The sequence below is a fragment of the Danio rerio genome, chromosome 18 (genome assembly GCF_052040795.2).
Source record: "Danio rerio strain M-AB ecotype USA chromosome 18, GRCz13ab, whole genome shotgun sequence".
Taxonomy (NCBI): Eukaryota; Metazoa; Chordata; class Actinopteri; order Cypriniformes; family Danionidae; genus Danio; species Danio rerio.
The window spans coordinates 45,608,374-45,632,500 of record NC_141038.1 but is presented as its reverse complement, the minus strand read 5'-3'; the positions used below and the strand labels follow the sequence as shown (position 1 = coordinate 45,632,500).

Sequence of the window (24,127 nt, the reverse complement as noted above, 5' to 3'; positions counted from 1 at the left end):
AGACAAGCACTTTATTCATGAACTTTTTATTAAATTGCGAATAGTTTGTTTCAAATGATAATTGTATAATAATTATAACACCATTCCAATTCTGTGAACAACAGCATAAACTACTATGAAAATGATCACCTCAGGTGCTGATTATGTGCTTTATTCAATGGTAAATACTACTAATGTGAGTTTGAATAGCATTTATGTTAAATTGGGGATAGTTTGTTCCAAATGATAATCGTATGATAATTCTAACACCATGTCTTAACTACACACTGCAGCACAAGATACAAGGTAGCTTTTCTACGTTTAAAGGATTGTTCGTCCTTACTATCTTTGCAATATTTCTATTTTAGAAATGGTTTCTATTTCTGTAAAGCCATAGCTGAACAACAGGATAAACTACTATTAAAATGATCATCTCAGGTGCTGATTTTGTGCTTTATTCAGTGTTAAATACTGCTAATGTGAGTTTGAATAGCATTTATGTTAAATCGGGGATAGTTTGTTTCAAATCATACTTGGATGATAATTTTAACACCATGTTCTAGCTATACACTATAGCACAAGATAAAAAGGTAGCGTTTCCATGTTAAAAAAAGAGTTCATCCTAAGCATCTGTGCAAAATTCCTACACTTTGAAACAAATCCCAGAAAAAAAAAAGAAAAAAAATGGCCGTTAAATTACAGAAATGTACCGTAAAATAATAGACATAATAATATAAATTTCTGTTAAAATTCTGTAATTTCTTCTGTTATTTGTCATTTTACAGTAATTATTTTTGTAATTTAACAGCCGTTATTTTACTTTTTTTTTTTTTTTTTTTTTTCAGCATCCCAGCTGCCGGAAATAAAACTTAAAGTAACAGATTATTTTACAGTGTGTTTTAGACTTTGTGTTTCCATTTCTGTGACGTCATTACTGAAAAACAGCTTAAACTACTATTAAAATAATCACCTTAGGTGATGATTATGTGCTTTATTCAGTGTTAAATGCTACTTATGTGAGTTTGAATACAATGTAAGTTTGACGTCGTGATTGACGGCTTAGTCCCTTCATTAATCTGGGGTTGCCACAGTGGAGCGCCAACTTATTCAGCACGTTTTTACGCAGCAGATGCTGCGCAACTCATCTCTGGGAAAAGGACAGTTTGTTCTAAATGATAATTGTATAAAAAAGTCTAACACCATGTCCTAACTACACACAGCAGCACAAGATAAAAAGGTGGCTTTTCCATGTTGTAATAAAAGTTCATCCTAAGCATCTGTGCAAAATTCCAACACTGTAAAAAAATCCAGAAAAAAAAAAAACATAAAATAACTGCCTTTAAATTTCTCAAATTTACACTAAAATAATAGACGTTAAATTACAAAAATGTCCTTAAATTTAAATTTCTGGTAAATTTCTGTAATTTAAAGTCTGTTATTTTACAGTAAATTTTATTTATTTAATGGCTGTTATTGTACTTTTTTCTGGCACCCCAGCTGCCAGAAAAAAAGTTAAATAACAGATTTTTTACAGTGTATTTTAGAAATGATTTCCATTTCTGTGACGTCAGGACTGAACAACAGCATTAACTACTATGAAAATGATCACCTCATGTGCTGATAATGTGCTTTATTCAATGTTAAATGCTACTAATTTGAGTTTGAATATCATTTATGTTAAATTCAGGATAGTTTGTTCCTAATAATAATTGTGTGATAATTCCAACACCATGTCTACACATTGCAGCACATGATAAAAGTATATTTTCCATGTTAAAATAAGAGTTCATCCTAAGCATCTGAGCAAAACTTCTATTTAAAAATGGTTTCCATTTCTGCAACGCTATGGCTGGACAACAGCTATGAAAATGATCACCACAGGTGCTGAGTATGCGTTTATTATTAGTGTTAAATACTACTAATATGAGTTACCCATTATTTTTAAGTAACAATTCACACTATTAACTACTGGCTTATTACCTGACTATTATAGTCTGTTTATCATAACTTATAAATATGATCTTATTCTACATCCTTAATCCCATCTATAACTAAACCCATCTACTACTGATCAGATGCTTTGTTTCTAGTGAAGACTTAGAGAAACTTGTTCATGCTTTTATCAGCAGCAGGGTGGATTACTGTAATGGACTCCTCACTGGTCTTCCCAAAAAGACAGTCAGACAGTTGCAGCTCATCCAGAATGCTGCAGCCAGAATTCTGACCAGAAGCAGAAAATCAGAGCACATCACACCTGTCCTCAGGTCTCTACACTGGCTGCCAGTTACATTCAGAATAGATTTTAAAGTATTATTACTGGTCTATAAATCACTAAATGGCCAAGGACCTCAATACATTACAGATATGCTCACTGAATACAAACCTAACAGATCACTCAGATCTTTAGGATCATATAAACTAGAAGTTCCAAGAGTTCAGTCTAAGCAGGGTGAATCTGCCTTCAGCCACTATGCCCCTCACTGCTGGAATCAGCTTCCAGAAATGATCAGATGTGCTCCAACATTAGGCACATTCAAATCAAGACTGAAAACACATCTGTTTAGCTGTGCCTTTACTGAATGAGCACTGTGCTGCGTCCGACAGATCGCACTATTATGTTTTTCGTTTTCTTTTCCATTCTTTTATAACCTATTTTAACTCATTTTAATTTGTTTTTATCTGTTTTTAATATTTTTTATTGTCTGCATTTTATTTTCCTAAACTTGTCTTTTTTATTCCTGTTTATGTAAAGCACTTTGAATTGCCACTGTGTATGAAATGTGCTATATAAATAAACTTGCCTTGCCTTGCCTTACTGTACCTGACTGACAGTTAATAAGAAGCTAATTAGTAGTTTATTGAGTTAACATTGTAAGTATGTTAACCATTTGGTTTGATAAGTTAATAGTTATATAACAAACATTTGCTTGTGCAAACTTTTCAAAAAGGAAACCATTATGAATGAAACAATGACAGAATGTTAAGTTCACTGTGAACTCTCGCTTTAATTTCTGACACTGGTTCCTGCAGTGGGATGCTTCTATTCCTTTGACATGCTTTATTTGTACTGTACAAGCCCGCATTTATTGCATCCACAGCAGATGGATTAATAGACGGCGGAGCAGCATGAACTAACACAATGTAGAAAGGAAATTGTCCATTACCCTAAAGACAAGTGCAAGCCACTCACATCTCCACGGAGTCCCTGGAAGACAACTTTTCACATTTTATTGAGGATCATAAATCAGCCGGTACAGTATAATAAAACGCAAGGCTTGTTCTAGTGGCGTACTTTGATGGCGGGGCAAAATATGTTGAAATGAATTACGCATTTGCATATTATGGAGGCCCTGGGGTGCAAAACATGACAGCATTATCGGAGGAAACAAAAGCTGACAACCAAACACCATTAACCCATAGTACAGCATTAACAGAAATGAAGCGTTTCTGAAAACATCGCATTTTAGAAAACAAAGGGCAAACTGAACTGCAATATTAAGTGACAACTCATCAAGGTTGTGCATAGAAAGTGCACAAAAAAGCCATTAACAAAAAGAAAACATCAGCGAAGTGCAAATCTAAGTTTATAATACTTGGAAAAAACTTTATGTTAGCATTAGCATTGATCTCAACAGGGTTTGCTTATAGGTGGGGATTAACAATGCACAAGTACAGCAGTGTTGTAATTATAGCACGTTCTAACCAAACGTAAAGGTCCCATGGAATTAAATAAAATTGTTTTAGATGCTAGCATTAATATGTTAGTCTTAAGGATATCTATAGGCTGTTTTCAATCACATGGTTCTGGTTCTCAAAATTGAGATGGAAAGCAGGAAGTAAAACCCTGAATGGGATACATAGAGGAAAGTCTGTATATTTGCAATTCATACACACTAGTGTAAAGTAACAAATTACAAACACTCAAATTATAGCAATTGAGTAGATTTTCTGAGTAATTGGCAGCAATTCTTGTATTAAAATGTATGAATGTATTTTTATACTATTTGTAACACAATTTCGTCATTTAATACAAACAGTCAGATATATAAAATGTACCTTTAACAACACTTGCATTTATAGCAATTAATATTGCTATGCAGCACTAAAAATAGGGGTGTCAAAATTTATTGTTTCTTCAGTGCACCGCGATGCAGATGCAAACAATTTGGTATCGGTTCTGTAATAATCATAACCGGTTATTATGTACTGATGTAATTTATCTCATATGCGCTCTGTCGCGAGGGAGGCGAGCGCAAGTATTTACAACACTTCAACGACTTAAAACTCAAACTGTGCACAATTTGACTGTGTGTGTGTGTTTGCTGGATCAGTCTTTCACTGACACACACCAGAAGCCCTTATTTTACTGCGATTGAGAGAATGAAAGTACTCAATTTCTTTCTTTCTTTCTTTCTTTCTTTCTTTCTTTCTTTCTTTCTTTCTTTCTTTCTTTCTTTCTTTCTTTCTTTCTTTCTTTCTCTCTCTCTCTCTCTCTCTCTCTCTCTCTCTTACACACACACACACACACACACACACAAACACACACAAGCGCATACACCCATCCAAGAGAAAGAGAGGTCCAATGGCTGGGAGAGGTGCTGATTGCACAAAATAAAAAAGGCTTCGGTGTTCTCAATTATACAGTAGTAATGCACATTGTATTGTCGGTAACAGCGTTGTAACAGGAAACAGTATTCTCAATATTGAAAAATCGCTGTTAGTAATGCCATTTATTTATAGCACCATTACTGCGTATTAATACCTAAAAAGTACTGCACATTTGTACCTAATTGTACTTTAAAGACAGAAATAAAGTGTAAGCTAAAGGTAATAATGTTCACCTGTACGATACAAAAGTGTACCTTTAGAAAAGGTACCACCCCAGTGACGGATTTTGTAGCTTTATTTCTGAGTGTGTAGTAGGGAAGCACACACTTTTAGATTGATATGTATTGTACTGTTTATGATTGTTAAAAAGTTGTTTTCATACTTACTGAAAGTCCTGCATGAGCTGAGATGAATTTAAATGCTAACTGCGAGTTTTCTCCAGGTATTATAGTCCTCCTTGTTCCAATTAGCTTCTTTGAAATGGCCTCATAGCATGCAAACAAAATGCCTTTTGTTTCACACAATGTGCAATTAGACCGTTTCTTAGTCACAAAGGGGAAACTGAGGAGATTATATGAAGGAATGTGTTGTTTAGCAGCAGTGGAATGAACAAACCCACTCAGGGTCTCTGAAGAAGCAGCAGGACGTCTGTCAGAGCTCCATTGTATTGTTAGCTGTGGTAATGCTGTGTATGTGTCATTTTAGGCCTGTGGAATTGAGATTGAGTTTAGAAAAGGTTTGTCGACCTCTAGGACAGTGGTTCTCAAAGTGGGGGTCGGGACCCCCCGAGGGGTCGCGGGGCAATGAAGGGGGGTCGCCTGGTGATTTCCAAAAATCTATTTATTTTTATTAAACCATAAGAATTAACATATTTTATCCATAACTATACTGAAAATAAAAATAGTCGTTTATAGTTACTATATACTATATAGTTACTATAGTAGCTTATAGTTACTAGTTCTATTGGATTGCGACCCCTGGGGTAATTACATTATATTAAAGGCAGCAATAGCGTCAGATGCATTTTGATTTTATAACATCAGCTTATACTTTCTGGCACATTTAAAGCACTGACACAAATTTAATTGGTGTGTGTGTGCCATTGCATGCAAGGATTCTGTATTTATTACCACCTCAGAGGATATTGGGGGTCGCGAGTCACTGGCATTGTTATTTTGGGGGTCGCGGGCTGAAAAGTTTGGGAACCCCTGCTCTAGGATGTGATTCTGGACAGCAGCTGTATATGGAATAAATGATCAAAAGAAATGTCTCACTGTACTGAAATGGTGGATGTAATAGCATCAGATCTCGGGGACGTGTGACAAAGTTGGTACAGTATGGTAACATTAAACCAGTTAGAGTTAGATAGATAAAGCATCAGATGTAAATAACATTTATTTATTTATTTATTTATTTTATTATTTTTTGTTTGTTTGTTTGTTTGTTTGTTTGTTTGTTTGTTTGTTTGTTTGTTTGTTTTATTATGTGTTATTGCATATTTATTGACTATTTACTGTTATTATTATTATTATTATTATTATTATTATTATTATTTGATATGTATTGAATATGTATTTATTCGTGTTATTGCATAATTATTGCATATTTTGTAATAATAATAATAATAATAATAATAATAAAAATAATAATAATAATAATTATTATTATTATTATTATTATTATTATTATTATTATTACTAGTATTATTATTATTATTGAATATATTTATTTTTTATCATTTATTTATTTATATGTTACTGCATATTTATTGAATATTTATTAAATAATAATAATAATAATAATAATAATAATAATAATAATAATAATAATAATAATAATAATAATAATAATAATGCTAAACATTTATTTATTTATTCATTCATTTATTTCTTTATTTATTTGTAATTGTATAATTATTAACAATTTATTAAATTTATATATATATATATATATATATATATATATATATATATATATATATATATATATATATATATATATATATATATACAATTCATGTATCTATAGAAAATCATATTGTCCATCTATGCAGTTTGAAATGGAGAGCTTAATGCTTTATAGCTGTGTTCTGCCAAAAGGTGCAGCCAAATTAAATAGTGACAATAACAAACTAGTAGTTACTAAGCCTCTAGTGTGGATTTAACAGTCTGATTTGAGAAAGATTTAATTTTTTTATTTTTTTTATGAACAGCTGGTGAAACACTACCCAGGGGATTGATTAGCTGTATTGAGTGAAATCTGAGCTTCATGACTTCCTGGACTTTCCTCCTCTGTTTACACTGCACAAATCAACGTAGGAAGCTTAAAAGCCTAAAATCTGATTCAGAAGCCTTTAGGGTATAATGTAATGTTAGCATTTGGTCAAATAAATGTGAGCCCCATTTATTACACTGTACTGTATGCCACTCGCAGACTGCATTCATTGTGCAATTTTAGATTTGCAGTTGTGCTTACTCCTTGACAAGTAAAAATAGATCCATTAGAAGCCAAAACATCAGACTGTTGTGCCACAACCCTGAGATTCATATAATAAAGACGTATGTAATTGTACATCAGCACAGCAATGAGTCAAACAGCATTGAATTTTCAAAATCAAATATATCAGAAAGTGTCGTGTTTCTTTGTCAATGCCAGGCATTACCTTTGGAGAAAACCAGGCACCACTCATCACTAGGCTAATAACATCCCTACAGTGAAGCATGGTGGTGGCAGCATCATGCTGTTGGGGATGTTTTGCAGCAGCAGGACCTGGAAAACTAGCCAGGATAGAGGAAAAGATAAATGCAGCAATGTAAAGAGACATACTGAATGAAAACCTGCTTCAGAATGCTTTTGTCTTCAGATTGGGGTGACGGTTCATCTTCCAGCAGGTCAATGACCCAAAGCACACCACCAAAATGTCAATGGAGTGGCTACACAACAACTCAGTGAATGTTCTTGAGTGGTCCAGCCAGAGCCCAAACCTAAATCCTATTGAACATATCTGGAGATCTGAAAATGGCTTTACACCCCTACTTCCCATCAAACTAGACAGAGCTTGAGAGGTACTGCAAAGAGGAATAGGCAGTTATTTCCAAAGACAGGTGTGCCAAGCTTGTAGCATCATATTCAAAAATACTTGAGCCTGTACTTGCTGCCAAAGGTATATCAAAGTATTGAGCACTTATGAATACTTATGTAAGTATTATGAATACTTATGTAGGTTTTTTTTTTTTAAATAAATTTGCAACAATTAAAAAATATATATACATTGTCATTATGGGATAATGTGTGCAGAGTTTTGAGGGAAAAAAAATGAATTCATTTTGGAATAAGGCTGTAACATAAAAAAAATAAATGAATGGAAAAAAGTGAAGCGCTATGAATACTTTCCGGATGCACTGTAGTGTGCAATTTTGAAGGCAGCCAGTCACTGGATTCAGACATCTTGCGCTCTGCGAAGAACGATTTCCTTTACCACTTTTTGGTGGTAAAATGTATCAAAGTGATTTGAAAATGCCTTGCTTGGTCATAGCATTTTCAGAGAAAAAACTTCGAGACAGCCCACCCATTGTCATCCAGACCTGCGCTTTCTCAAAAACCCAGAGATCCCGATGGAATATTGAACGCTTCACTCAGTGCCTGGCATTCTCAAACAGCAGTCTGCCAGTTAAAGGGGAAACACCGCAGACCCTTTCCACACAGGTGTTTGCCTTACACTTTGAAGCTGTAGCTGGCAATAATTGGAGGTATTCTGTGGTGTTCCTCTAAGCCGTGTTTCTACCGCTAGACTTTTGAAGGGGGTTTTAACTAAGAGCCGGTTGAAAGCAGCTAACATCTGGCGGCGTCGCATAAAAGCTTTGCGGGATTAAGCATGCTGCTGGGTTACTGCTGGATTTACCCTTTGACATGGAAATTCACCAGTGATTTACACAAAAAACAGCACCCGACACCTGAAATGCGACCAGATCTGATGCACGTGATGATGCATATGATGTGATTATGGCTAAGCCTCGTGAGAAGCTGAGAGTTACAATTTATAAAGTGATTGTTGGCAGACTAGGTTTTAAATTTAAACGGTGTTGTGGGGGTTGCCAAGGTGTTACTGAGCAGTTGCTAATGGGTGGATTAGTTAATGCTGATTTAGCTGTCATTTGCAGTCAGGCAGAGCCTGTACTCTCGGCTTCTGTCTGCAGATTTTGCAACCTAAGCGCACGGGAAAAAAAAAGTGTCTCTACCGATATTTCACAAGGCTCTGAAAACATGCTTTTATACATAGATCTAAAAGTTTATCTTCAGTTTCTTTCTTTTTCCACACAAATTACAGGGCAAATTGCAGGGCAGACTATTCATTAATTAGACTACACATGCTGTAACACATTAAACCTTATTACTCTTAAAAGTTCAACAGTTACTGTTTTAATCTGTGTTAAACAGAAGTGTTTTTTTCACACACGTAGCTTTCCTTATATGCTTATATTTCAACAACATCCAAGTATGTCAATGAAAAATTATTCATAACTTTCTTAATAACCAAAAGAAATTAAATAAAAGTAAAATTGCTACTTTTACCAGCTTTTTGTATGTCTCCACTGCTATTTTTGCCCATTTATCCTTAGCGGTGAGCTCTAACTTTTTTCAGATTGGAGGTTCTCTTTGCCCTGATCTTTTGTTCCTTACACAGATTCTTAATTGGATTTAAGTGAGGACTCTGGCTGGGCCACTACAAAATGGTATTTTTTTTTGCCTGGTAACCATTTCTTCACCACTTTTGATGTCTATTTTGGGTTGTTGCTGTGCTGAAATGTATTGAAGCAAAATTCAACAATATCCAAATATGTCAATAAAACCAATTAATCGTAATTGATTCAGTTTGTAAAGTCAAAAAATAAATAAATACATATATATATATATATATATATATATATATATATATATATATATATATATATATATATATATATATATATAAGATAATTTTATTTGTTTTATTTTGGCTGGAATAAAAGCAGTTTTAAATTATTTAAAACCCATTTTTTTTATATATAATAATTAATAATTTATTTATTTATTATTTAATAATTCTGACTTTAAGTTTTGAAACTAAACTAAACTTTGGATTGAAACTAAACTATGGAGAGCTGCGCCCCTCCGAAACTGTATTTGACACCTTTGTTCTAGGGTATGTTATTCCCAGATTACAACCCCTGAATAACACAGGCTCATCTGCATGCTGTGAATCATCTTAAACTGCAGTAAATACATTCACATTCAGATGTTATGTTTGTTTTTTTCTGCCGCTGTGACTGAATAGTATGTGGTTAGTCTATACTCCATTCAGCCGTTTTTATTTCTGAGACTGAAGTAATAAACTATAACAGGTTTATTTGTACAGGGTTTTTTGGCATTTTGCAGTTCTGGTGAAGTAAAGACTCTTGAAAAATTAAGTATAAAATAAAGTGAAATAGTTTTTTACTGTATTAAAACAAAGATATACAAAATTAATGACCAGAGAAAAATGTTTATATTTATGTTTTTGTTAGCAAGCACTACTACTGTATATAGGATTGTGCTGAGATGCTATATCAGGCTTCATAAAATATATATATTTTTTGTTAAATGAACGGAAGAGTTCTTTGATGTTTGGTGTATGATGAAACGTGTGTTTTCAACCAGGAATTTTCTGGGTTCAGCGTAACTATTCTCTTCTATTTTTGATTAACTGAAAGCTATGATTCAGGCATGTTTGGAACTGATTAGCGTTATGTCAGCGTTATACATTTAAATGTGAGGGATGTCTGGAGCTCTTCAGATCTGAAGTGTGCAGTAGATAATATCCTAAGGGGAAGCGTCTGTCCTTGACTAACAAGTGATATCACTCTCCCTGCTGCCGTATCTCTGATATCGGAATTGAGACTTGCCAAACAGCGTGGCTGAACCTAGGAAGATTGCATCCCTTATCCAGTTCCTGGCAGATTTTGCACAGGACGGAGGGAAATCTAATCTCATTTTGACAGACGTGTGAGCGTTAATCTCTTTGATCAGCCTGTGTGAAAGTTAACCTGACATCCAATCTGAAAGCATTTCTGTTCTTGAAATGGAGAGGAAAAAATGCTTGATTTCCCCTTCTATATTGAGTCACTATATGCAAAAATGAATATACAGTGATACCTTTTGATTTCATATTAACCTACTATTATTTTGTTTCATAAAATGTTTCTAAAGCAAACAAATTAATATTTTAGAATTTATAGGTTGTAGTGTTGTTACCATATTTACAATAAAATTTAAGAATGGAAAATACACAGTATAAATAAATAAATAAATAAACAATCGAATAAATAAATAAATAAATAAATAAACAATCTAATAAATAAATAAATAATAAAAAACGTTTTTGTTGAATCAAATTAACTTTTCTAGTCATCTAAACTACTCACACAAACTTTTTGTTACTTAAAAAAAATAGTTAAAATCTGATTAACTTATTAAAATAATTTATAGTGGCATAAAATATTTGTTGTTGTGAGTTGTTTTGCATATTTTTCCCAGTATACAAATATATGGATATAAACCAATGAATATGCTTTGAAAAGGGATCCGATAACATATAATCAAATGGAAACGTTGCTGCAACCCATTTTACTTTTGTAATCTGACATATTTGATTGAAAGTCATCTGGTTCGAGGAAAAAGAAATGTAGGACAAGACCTGATTTAATCCATTGGGAATTGATTGGATTATAACAAATGGGTGTCATATATAAATAGATTGGAAGGGCAGGGGCTGGAAACTAAATGGATGATAAATGTGAAGAAAAACACACAAAGCATAGGAAAATCACTTAATTTTGGTTCATTGTTCAGAAATCAAGATATTATTTTTTTTAAACTTTTATTTTGTTTTGTACATCTTGAAAATGCTGTTGTTATTATCATGTTAGTAATTTATAGTACAGTATATAATATAGTGTTTACTATAGTGTAATGTAATGTAGTGTAGTACATTCGTAAAGTATACTATATATATATATATATATATATATATATATATATATATATATATATATATATATATATATATATATATATATATATATAGTATATTCATTTATACATTTATTTTCCTACAGTTTAGTCCCTTATTTATCAGGGGTCACCACAGTGGCATGAACCGCCAACATTCTGGCACATATGTTATATAGCAGATGCCCTTTCAGCTCCAACACAGTGCTGGGAAACATCAATACACTCTCACATTCATGCTCATACACTATGGCCAACTTTTGTTCATCCAATTCATGTATACTGCATGTCTTTGGACTGTAGGGGAAACCGGAGCACCCCGAGGAACTTTGAGGGCTTAAAAAAGTGCTATATAAATGTAAGGAATAATTATTATTATTATTTTTTTTTTATTATTTTTTATTTTTTTTTACTGTTTATAAATTTCAGTTCTGATTATGTATAATGGGGATGTTCTCATGTAACACTCAATGTGTAGTGAACCAAGCTCATTACTGTCTTTACCAGTGCTCGAATTGATGCACACGACCTACTGATGAACTACCTCGGGAGCTAGTAAGCTGATTGGGACGTACCCTTACTATATGCTGTCTCGTCTACTCTGTCATTACTAGTAATTATCATTATGATTATTGGCTGCACACATGACACTTTAAAGTTGATATGATGTCATTTTAAAAGTGTTACTATACTAATTACTCAGTTCATTATTACTAAACCAGCAATTAAGGACAAAGCTAGACTATGGGCTTGCTGTTAAAATATCAGGTTGACGCTGTAGTTTATAAGGGGTGCGCATGAGGGTCGTATGCAGTCTGGTTCTTCATCATCCTTCAAGCAAAACTTTGATCGTGTCTGAATGATTCAATGTTGGAGACCATACTTTTGATTTCAAACAACCTGAGTGCTTTTCTTATGAGTTTAAAAGCCCGAAGCTTCTGTTGAAGGTTTACATGAAACATCTTTTAGAGTTTAGACCATGAATAAACTTTCAGCAGATATACTGTGTGCATTTAAACCGTACCGTGTGTTTCCTCTGAGATAATGGACTATAAATATCAGCCACTTTTCTTCCATGCTGAGCACAGTGCTCTTTCAAATGAAATGTATTTAGTATATAAAATTGGCGGCATTTGACAGACAAGACAGACCAAAACAATAAAAAAAGGAATGTGTGTAAAATTCTCTTTTATACTCTAGATTCTCTTTTATAGTTCTGATGGAAAGCTTAGAACATTATCGAAATAAATAATGTCAGTGAACTAAACTACATAAAAGCAAACAAATTAAATATCTATTAAAAAAAAAAAAAAAACATTAAAATTAAGAAACTGATGCTTTCTGATGTAACATGGTGGAAATATCTTAGTAAACTTATATACACATGCCAGGTAATTGCGCTGCTTGTTAAAGTTCTTTGTTCAAAATATAATTGACTTCATAAAATAAAAAATGCATTCTATTTTTAGCCCTTGAAACGCATGAATGTTTCGCCCATTACACATATTCAGGTCTTTAGCGAAACAGACTAAGGCGAGGAATGTTATCTGCTGCAATAACGTAAGGTTTATATGATACAAACAATTTAAAAAGAACTAAAGAAAACATATTTTGCAGTAATTTTTAAATAGTTTTAAATTAAAATTAAATTAAGTTTTAAAACTTATGATTATGACTTATAAGTGGGAAGAAAGCAAATTGTTTACTGTAATTCTAAATGCATTGCAATAGGCAATATGCACACAGACTTTTAGGGCCCTATCATACACCCGGCGCAGTGTGGCGCAAGGCGTGGCGCAGTAGTCTTTTGGTAGTTTCAGCTTGGCGCAAGAGTGTTGCGCTACGCTGTTTAAACAGCAAATGCATTAGCGCTCATTTTTGCGCCCATAGGCGTTCTGGTCTAAAAAGGAAGGCGTTCTGAGGCGGATCGCTGGCGCGTTGCTATTTTGAGAATCTATAATAGATTTTTCATTTGACCAGAACAAACCCGGTCTAAACTCCGACGCAAAGTTGTGCCTCGCTCAATACGCACAAGAGAGCAATAGGCAAATATCTTTACATATGAAAAAATGTAAATATTAAGGATATATATATATATATATATATATATATATATATATATATATATATATATATATATATATATATATATATATATATATATATATATAGGATATAATAAGAATAGATATAGGATATAAATATAAAGGATTAAAATATTACAAAACATATTATTTTCTAGCCAACATAAATATGAAAAACCACTGCTTTTATTTCTTCTTCATCTCGGGAGGCTTTTTCAGTTCATTCATAACAATTTACTTTTGCATAATGTTATTATTATTAGCAATATTATTTATTATATCCATATTTATATTTGTTTTATTAAAAACAAGCTTAGATTTGCCCACCTGTCAGGTTTTAGACCATATGGGGCACAGCATGTGTTTTAGGATATAACTCAGGTTTTTGAGCACATTTTGCTATTATTATTCATTTATTCGTTTGCTGGAAATTAGAACTGAATTTAGAAATAGTTTTGAACTGAATATTTGCGCTTAACAAACAAAAGTATCTATTTATAGACTAATTGATGTCTGTGCGTAAAGGTTTTCCTATCCAAGAGCAAAAGTGATCCATTATCTCTCATTCTCACGCAGTAGATGCTTTGTTTAACAGTTTTCTGTTAAAAAAAACTGTTAACTGTTAACTGTTTGCTTGTGAAATGCTCATTTTTTCCACTTAGACTTACTTTGCGTCCTGTAAATAGCGAATGCGCTCTTGGCGCGACGCAGCTGACTCTTAAAGGGAATGGGAGATGAGATTCTAATTGGTTTATTCTCAAAACACACCAATAACTCATTAAGAAAATAAACTCAACCCTTTAAGAACATGCGCCGCGGCGCAAGGCAGATTTCTCGTCCTTAAATTAACAAAAACGCGTCCTGACACGCCCTGAAAGCGTTTGCGCCCTGCGTTTTGCACTCTGCGCATGGACCGTCAAAATAGAGCCCTTAATTTTCAGCCAGGCAACCCGAGGGCTTCTGGTGAACTGTCTTTCCATTACAAAATTGTCACGTTTAAGTAGGGCTGGACAACAATTCGATATCAATATATATCGTGATAGAATTATTTTCAATAACGGTGATATGAGTTTTAAACACAATTCTGGTATTTTAATATAAATTTGCATAAATATATTTTAATATATTTATAAGATCTTATACATTGTATCATTTGTCACTGAGTGACGGTCAGTGCTCAGCCGTCAGAAAGAGCGTGATGTACGACCAGACTGGGAGAGTTCCCAGTGGGCCGGTCTGTTTTTTGGCCACGAGGGGCGGTGTTTCTAGCTGCTTGCACTCTCACAGCACATAGCATCACTCTTTTTATTCATTTTTTTGGCGCTGCGCCACTCTTCTTATTTATTGTCTCGCAGCCCCATGAGCAAAATGCAGCCTGCAGGGTAATGATGTAACTATCATTCCGGCCACACATGCATAACAGCGCCGTTGTGGTCCAGTGGTTAGCATGTTGCATTATGACGTCGATGATCCATGTTCAATCCTCACCTGAATAATTATTATTATTATATATTTTTTCATTAAGACATATAAAACTGTAAGGTTGTTGAACATTTGAAGTTCTAAAGCAGCTGTTTTCTTGAAAAAGATGTGAATCAGTCACCTTGACCATTAGTAAATACGTTCAAATCCATATACAAACATCCATATTCCTATATATCTACTTGTCTGTAATCCAGGAGGGTTGTTTTTTTGGAAAGTAATGGCTTTATTCTGCGATAACAACCTCCTTGGTGTACTTTATTGCTTACTTATAAAGTACATATTGTCTCAATCTACATCCATACTCCTACCCAATTTAAACCCAACTACTACCATTTGAGCTAATAATTATAGTTAATGGTTTGTTTATATGGAGAATTGTTTCCATGCGACCACAATAATTATTGTGAAAAGTGCTATGCAACTTGAATCACATGTAACCAAAATAACCAAATGTTGCTTAATTATCAAGATCAAAACATGGCAGACTGTTATACAAGATCTATTTATACTAGTTATGTGTCCATTTAAGCAACTTGTGTTATTATAAAGCTGCTGGAGGATGACAAATGGCTGCCAGTGTCCTTAATCAAGAGACAGTGTGATATGCCACACACCTTGGGGCTGGAGAGCAAATGCATAATGCATTGGACAGAGAGTTGCTAAACGCAAACTGTGTCAGCAGCCTCCCAGGACGCGGCTTGACAGCTTGTTGTTAATGGTGATAATGAGCAGGGACTGGACGACCACACCCCTGCCCCACATAAGTCAAGATGATGAGTTACACGGGCACAGCGTCCGGTGGCACGGGACACTTTCCATGTGCTACCATCTCATGTTAACGCCCGATGTGGCTTTGAGCAGCTGACGGTGTGGAACAGGGTCATAAACAGTGTGAAGGCAAGAGAAAAAAAACATGAATATGATTGGCGTTATTTATTTATTTTTTTGTCGGTGGAAAGTGAACTTTGGTCGGTGTTATGAATTTTATGTACAGTGTCATCCACTATACATTGGCATTGTTAGTAAAATCTTCAAAGAAGGCTGTGAAAATATATAAATAGTTGTTTGTTTGTTTGCTTTTATTTTCATTCATTGATTCATTGGTGGGCTGGGTGGGTAACCTTGATAAATGTCATTAAAAGATAAAATAAAAAAAAATGTTTATTTAAATTGCATACAAAACTATTAAACAATTGTCAACATTTGAAGTGAAGTGAAAGTGAAAAACAATTATTATTATTAGTATTATTATTATTATTATTATTATTATTATTATTATTATTAATAATAATATTATTATTATTATTATTATAAATTGTTTATTTGTTTATCATTACAAATTGTTTATTTGTTTATTTGTTTATTATTATTATTATTATTATTATTATTATTATTATTATTATTATTATTATTATTATTATTAATATTATTATTAGTATTATTATTATTATTATTATTATTATTATTATTATTATTTATATTTTATTTATATTTAAAATGTATTCATCATTATTATTTATTAGCATAACTTTGATAAAATATTTTGGTAAGCTTCAAATGCTGACTAAGTTACTGTAAATTCTGATGTTTATTCATGTTTACATTGCACTAGGCTATACACTACCTGTTGTATCCAAACTTTAGGAAGAACAAATAATAACTTGACTTCTAGTTGATCATTTGGTATCAGAAGTGGCTTATATGAAAGGCAAAGGCTTCTAGATTACGCTTATTTTATCAATATAAATTATGGTCATGTCTTGTCAATTAACAGAGATAATGTACAGTATAGAATATAAAGTCATGGTGCAGTGGGAAAAAAAATAATTAATATTGTGTCTGACTCCCATGAGCTTGGACGACTGCATCCATACATCTCTGCAATGACTCAAATAACGTAATTAATAGTCATCTGGAATGTCAAAGTAAGCATCCTTGCAGGACTCCCAGAGTTCATCAAGATTCTTTGGATTTATCTTCAATACCTTCTTCTTCATTTTACCCCAGAAATGCTCAATAATGTTCATAGCTTGTGACTGGACTGGCCAATCCTGGAGCACCTTGACCTTCTTTGCTTTCAGGAACTTTGATGTGGAGGCTGAAGTATGAGCGCTATCCTGCTGAAGAATTTTCCCTCTCCTGTGGTTTGCAATGTAACGGGTAGCACAATTGTCTAGATACCTCTGTTGATGTTGCCATCCACTTTGCAGATCTCTCGCACTCATACTGAAGGTAACCCCAAACCATGATTTTTCCTTAACCAAACTTGACTGATTTCTGTGAGAGTCTTGGTCCATGTGGATTCCAGTAGGTCTTCTGCAGAATTTGTGATGATTGGAATGCAGTGATTTATTTTAAAAATCAACCTTCTGACACTTTTCCAGATAATCAACTGGAAGTCAAGGTAATATTTGTTGCTTTTACAACTGGGAAAACTGCTAACTTACTGATAATTTGTTTACTGTATAGCTGAATTTGTGTCGCCCCGTTTTAATGCACAATTTGATATATTACATGAGAAACAATTGATAAAAATACCCACTTTTGAATTGTGCAGACACCTGCTTTGTTCGTCACATGACTGGACATAATTGAATAGTAATTGGAAACACAACAGAATATGTGCAATTACATTGATAGTGGCTGATGTAGTGCTTCTAGAGGTTGTAGGAGGGAAACTGGGAAAAAAGAATAAGACCAATTTAGATGGTATCTTAATTAAAAACATTAAAGCAAATGAATTCCCTTCTGCTGCTTTTGAAGCAGTTTCGATTATTTCGAAGAGCTTTGTTTTTTTTTTCCTTGGGTACTTTCAGGTTCTTCTTTGATTGTAATAGAAATCAATGTGTGTTTTCCTCTTATTGTGGTATGAGGTGCTTTATCGTTGTCAAGCAACAACAGCAAGCCCTATTTACATTTAATAAAACTTGTTTTATTGATTTTTATATGACTTATTATTACTTTTATTTTGTCTAGTGTTTTAGCTGTCTCATAGTGTGATGTGTCTGTGAACACATGATTCTCTAGAATGATCATTTACATTACTATTATGATTATTTTACATATCACTGTTTTGGAACTTACAGCTATTTGCCTTTGTTTTGCTCAGAGTGTACATTTTTATGTATCAATTTAGCAGAGACTTTAATCTAAAGAGACTTATCTTTAAATCTGAGCTTTTTTAGATGTTAAAATCGGGTCCCTGGTGCAACAATGACAACCCTGCTACTGTTTGTTAAACCTTTTTTTTTCTTTTTACAACCATATGGAAAATAGACTCTTCTTTGTCTCCCTTTGTGACATAAGAAGAGGATCCTATTATATAATTGTGGCGAGGGGGCGTGGCCGAGAGCCGTGGGAACGGGGTGAGGCCACCGCGTGAGTGGATACACGTGCGGTGCGCACCTGCCTCTGATCCCACGGAAGGAGCTCTGGACCATAAAAGGAGGACCGATGGCAGAGGAAGCCGAGAGAGGACCGGGCCCGGGCATATTGTTTTACTTTTGCTTTCAGTTTGACGGCAGTCTCCGCGAGGAGCTGCCGTCCGTTTGTTTTGGTTTAAATGGCAGTCTCCGTGAGGAGCTGCCGTCATTATTATTAATAAATATTTTAAACCTGCGTCGGTTCTCCGCCTCCTTCTTCCCGGCGGCCAAAGGGCCGTAAACTTCATTACAATAATATATACTACACTCGCTGGATTCTACTGTATGGGCACACGTCTGTTATAAAACACTCACACAAAGAGAGGACGCATAGTTTGTGAATCAACGGACTTGTGCGACTCAGTATGCAGAATTAAGGCATGCGTGAGCTGGTTATTATAACTCTAATCATCGTTACCTTTGTGTGAAGGTTTGATCATAGATATATACATTAGATGTCGTCTGGCCTATTGTTGTCTATTGGACGGAATGCGTCAATAGCGCATCTTGCTACAGGGTAGCGCTAGCGCTCCTTTGAAATGAATGCGGGACAAAGGTACAGTGGAGGACTGTGGCCATCCAAAGCCAGAGATATACACATATACACATATATCTATGATCGGGAGTTTTCCTGGATGTTACCCAGCCGGCATTTCAACGGTGATTCAACGTTGAATCAACGTCAGGTCTATGGTTGGATCAACGTTGAATTACCTTTCGATTTTGCAAATTGGATCAACGTTTATATAGTGACGTTGTTTCACCGTCAGACCACCACCGGTGATTCACCGTTGAAATCACAACGTCGTTTCACTCTTACCTTCTTCATGGGTGAATTGTGGTCGTATCGTAGACGTTGAATAAAGGTTGAATTACCTTTCGATTTTGCAAATTGGATCAACGTTGATACCGTGACGTTGTTTCACCGTCATACATTTCAACGTAAGTTAAATAGAAATTACATACAACGCAAAGTCCATAAATATAGCAAACAAATTTTTACTAATAAAAAATACACAACACAAATACACAACTTAGCCTGTGTATCAATTTATTTAATACATACCTCATTATATCAATTATTCTAAATATACAGCAACATTTACAGCATACATAGTTCATTAAAACCATGCAGGTTACTATACATCCTGTACACTCAAATACAGAAAAAGGCATACAATTAGTCACTTTTTAATTAGGTTTCATGAATTAAAGTTAGTTAATGTTTACTTACATGAACAAAGAAAAGAACAAATACTTGTACAGCATTTATTAATCATTTAATTAATTGAAATATGTCCCAATGCTATTAAAATCAAAATGTATGCTTGTTAACATTACTGCACTGAGCTGACATGAACTGTACTTTCTTTATATGAAAGATGCTTCATTGCTCTTTGTTCATGTTAGTAAACACATTAACACTTACTAATACAACCTTATTGTAAAGTGTTACCATCTTCAGAAAGACAGATACTAACTAAATTAAACTAAGTAACTAAATTACGCTTTAACCATCACAGTCTCCAAAATACAATTCTGTTTACAAAGTTTACAAAATACCCATTTTAAAAGTGGCTACAGTAAAACAATAAATAAAAAACACCACTCACAACTATCACAAGTGAAATACATTACATCTGTTTGAGGTTTTATAGGTTGAGAGAAACACTTGAGGTAAAAGATGGCACTGGGGACAAAGAATCAAGTGTAAAACACTAAAACATCTATATCAGTCTAGCAGTTAAATACATATTTATTTCTCAAACACCAGGTGAGTTTCCTACAAAATCAATAATGAGGTTTGCTATTCCAATTCATTGTAAATGAATGGCTTCACTTTCACAATAGTGAAAACTGCTGCTATAATCTAAACCTGACATTGCTCCTTCACTTTGCAAGTCTGCATGCTAAATATTTATTTATTTATTTATTTATTTTTTGCATAAAGTACATCTATTGTGTTTAGCATTACTGCAGCAAAACTGAGCACCTGTGACAGTGGAACATGTAGACAAATATTTCAGTAAATCATCAAGAAAATGTGTAGAATATATGGTTTGATTCTCTCTCAAACACAACAGTAATAGCAATTTGTTATTCCGTTATTATTAGTATCATAAAAATTGCATGTTCACAGGGGTCTTATAATAATGGCTCACATTTGTGAATGTAGGACCACTATTTCACTATTACATGTCACATTAAGTGTTCATATAGGTTCTGTTATGAAGTACTTGTGTCATCCCAGAGACCTGTTAATCTTCAGAACACAAACTAAAATATTTTAGATTTAATGCTCCTCATCCTCTACAGACAGCAATGGTCCCAAGATGGTCATAGTCCAGATAAGACACAAAACACATTGTCAAAACGTTCCATGTGACTTCAATGATTTCAACTGTGAACATAACAAACTCCAACAACACTTTAGTGAGGCAAAACAAAACAGTAAATACAAATGTGTTTGCGTATATCTCTCCCGCATCAGATCAGCGTGTGCGTTTACTACAAGCAGTAAGCACACACCATGACCTGTTGTGGCAGAGTCAAACAAGTTATTTTTACAGTACTTACTGTGATTTAACCTATGACAAATGTACTGGACTTGTTACACATATATCACTATCTTTTATGAACACAAATTTCACTGTAACGGATGCTGTTGTTTTGCTCCAGTTATAAATTTAGTGAACACCGTACTAGTCAGACATCCATACAAAAGCAGAGAGTTTGGTCTTGTGTAGCAGAACTGCAATAGATGTCTGTCTGTCTGTCTAGGCTGACACTGGTTTAGGCCATCAGTATGTCCTTGATGCCCTCAAATGGAGCTTCCAGAAAACCTGCAATAAATGAAATACGAGGTTACAACTAAGTTGGTATCTGCTATTATACAAAGTGAAATTCAAATATTTATTTTTAATTGAATCCAAATTTGTCCTATAATATCGTCACACTCAATAATTTTGACTCATCCATCTGAATATTCCTAACTAAGAGAAGTGAAGAATTAGGTGTGATATCGTCAGGAAGCCCTTCGCCACCACCGGTGCCAGCATTTTCAGAATTCAGATTTCAGATTCTCGAAAAAATTACTTTTTTTTTTTTTTTAACAAAGGCTGCAGAAAAAAATCATGAAACATTCAACACATCTAATAATTACAAGTTGTTGTAAACCATTACATGTACTGTAAAAGCTGTTTAAAGCTTTTTAGACATACAGTATGGTTGAGAAAAACTCTAGGAGGAGTAGCACTTCTGCAAAAGTCTGCATGTAGGACAGAGAATTAAAGGGATAGTTCAAAATGTGTATTCTGTCGTCATTTTCTGACCACGTTGAACACAAAAGAAGATATTTTGAAGAAAGCTGGAAATCTATAACCATTGACTTCTATAGTATTTTTTTCTACTATCAATGTTTACAGGTTTTTAGTTTTTTTCAGAATAGCCTCTTTTGTGTTCAACAAAATAAACTCATAATGGTTTTAAACCATTTGGGGAGTAAAATGTGAGTAAATTTTCATTCTTGGGTGAACTATCCCTTTCAGTTGGAAAACAACAGAATTCTTAAGTAGACCCTTTTCGCAAGACAGATGATGCATTTCATTTCTCATCTTACTCCAAGTTTTTAATATTTAGATTTATTAAAATAGCATGTTTATTTATTTGTTTTATGACATTTAATAAAAACAACTTCTCAATGACATTACATGTACTGGACCTGCTACACATGTATCACTATTTTATGAATACAAATTTCACTGAAACAGGTGCTGTTGTTTTGCAGTAATTCCAGTAATACCTTTAGAGAACACAGTAGTAGTCAGACATCCATACAAAAGCCTTGGCGTGGAGTAGCAGAACTGCAGTCTGTCCAGGCTGACACAGGTTTAGGCCATCTGCGTGTTCTTGATGCCCCTCAACTGGACCTTTCAGAAAACCCACAAAGTTAAAACCCATTAAACCTCTTATCTGCTATTTTACAGTCTAATTTAAGCATTAATTTCTCACTAAATACATATTTGTTCCCCAATACTGTCACATAGTATAACATCACAACATGATTTCACAATAATAATATCAATATAACAATATAGGCTAATATTACAACATAGCCTAACAATCAATAAACAAACAGATTAGAAAGAGAATATCACCAACCAAAGCACCAAGAAGATTTAACAGATAGGCTAGCTTAGTTAAAGGTAAAGTAAACTTACATGGACAAAGCCTTTTCCATTCAATGCTGTTTAAGTTAGTGCGTCTCTGGAGTAAGTTGCATGTCTAAAAGCAAAAACAACAACAGTGAAACGACAGCAGTTCACTTTGTAATAATAACACTAATGATACAGCGTATAAAAGGATATTGTTTTATAACGTTGCTCAGTAACTTTAAACTGCGTTTGGAGTTTATCGCTTTGAATTTGCCATAAAAACGCTCATTTAGACTAACGTTAAACATGTGACATTACCTCAAGCTGCGCGTCACCGGAGCGCAAACAAGACTAAAAACCAAACTGGAAAGTTTTAAATGCTTCAAAATTCGAAACACTACACCTGAAAAGTCACGTTTAAGATACACTGTGTGTAAAATATGGTAAATAAAACATTAAAGCATCTAAAAACACGCTTACCTCTGAATTCTGCTGCACTGCAGGTCAGGTGTTCGTAATTAAGTGAAGTGAAGTGAAGCGCTGCGCGTGGCCGCGTGCGCCGAGTCCTCCGATACCATGGTAACCAAACATGTTGAATATTGGGTGAAGCCATGACGTTAATTCAACATACAGATCATGATAAAAAATGTCAACGTTGATTTGTACAAGGATTTCTGTTACTTTTTTCAACCATTTATCATTCAACATTGTTTCAACATTAAAGCAACAACTGACGTATTTTCAACCACATTTCAACGTTGAAGCCTTGTCATATGCAGGCTGTTTTTCAACCGTTCAACATTAAACGTTCTATCAACATTATTTCAACGTTCAAAACACATCTGACCTTATTTCAACCATATTTCAACGTTGAAGGTCGGTCGTGTGCCGGCTGGGATAGTATGTATTTTTTTTTTTCTAATTACGAAAATTATAATTTGATATCAATTTTCTACATTGATGGATCAGTGACCACACGGGCATTCCTGACAAAATGCTTGTGTTTATGTGTACAGAAATGTACTATTCACCCTTCCTGTTAAATTTAATCTAATCCGTGTCCTGAAACATAGCTCCTCTCCTGCTTTCACTTCTCTTACTGACGGAGGGAGCGATTCGTTTGTGAATGAATCCCCCGAACGACTCTTTCACTAACGTTAGCTGACAATAATACAAGTTTCTGGCAGCGCAGCATCTCGTTGTCATATTTCTTTTGCATTGTTTGCTGATTTTATTCAACAAAACTAGCATAAGCCGAGTGTTTAGTGCGAGTTGGAGCTTCTTTGTCCTATGGTAAATGTAGTAAGTGACTGTTATCATCAATAACGTTACCTGATTAGCACAAAAGTTCAGAACATACAAAAACAGA

General features: G+C 34.0%; 1 protein-coding gene and 1 long non-coding RNA gene across 7 annotated transcripts in view; one reads left to right on the top strand and one right to left on the bottom strand.

Moving 5' to 3' along the window:
* cntn5 (contactin 5) overlaps positions 1–24,127 on the top strand; it is a 444,657-nt gene that overhangs the window by 98,787 nt on the left and 321,743 nt on the right. The window lies entirely within an intron of this gene.
* On the bottom strand, positions 21,199–23,079 carry LOC147839816 (uncharacterized). The gene is made up of 3 exons (XR_015515515.2): positions 22,825–23,079; positions 22,407–22,533; positions 21,199–21,447 (listed from the first exon to the last, which is right to left on the bottom strand). It is a non-coding gene; the product is annotated as an uncharacterized LOC147839816 (long non-coding RNA).